This window comes from Lepus europaeus, chromosome 7 (assembly GCF_033115175.1).
Source record: "Lepus europaeus isolate LE1 chromosome 7, mLepTim1.pri, whole genome shotgun sequence".
NCBI classification, from domain to species: domain Eukaryota; kingdom Metazoa; phylum Chordata; class Mammalia; order Lagomorpha; family Leporidae; genus Lepus; species Lepus europaeus.
Window position 1 is genome coordinate 93,418,569 of NC_084833.1, and position 350 is coordinate 93,418,918.

Here is a 350-nt window from a genome sequence, read left to right on the forward strand (position 1 = left end):
GGTGGACCAGGAGCGTCCGCTGGGGACCTGCGCCTCAGCTGCTGGGCCTGCAAGGGGAGCCCATATTCGCGCAGCTTACTTAAGCTGGTGCTGGGCGCCGCAAACCAGGCCCCAGAGGAGCTGAAGCACCGGCACCACCACCCACAGGCGCAACCGAGGCCTGTTGTGGTAGAAACCAACCGACCCATCAGCACCGAGCTCACAGCCTGGAAGTCCCGATAGACACGCAGAGATGTTGCAGAGGATAACCCCACCGCCATCCTATGCTGCTACAATTGCTTTCAAACTGGCCATTCAGAATCCAAATTTACCTGCCTCCCTGCCAGTCAATTTGCAAAACGTCTAACCTG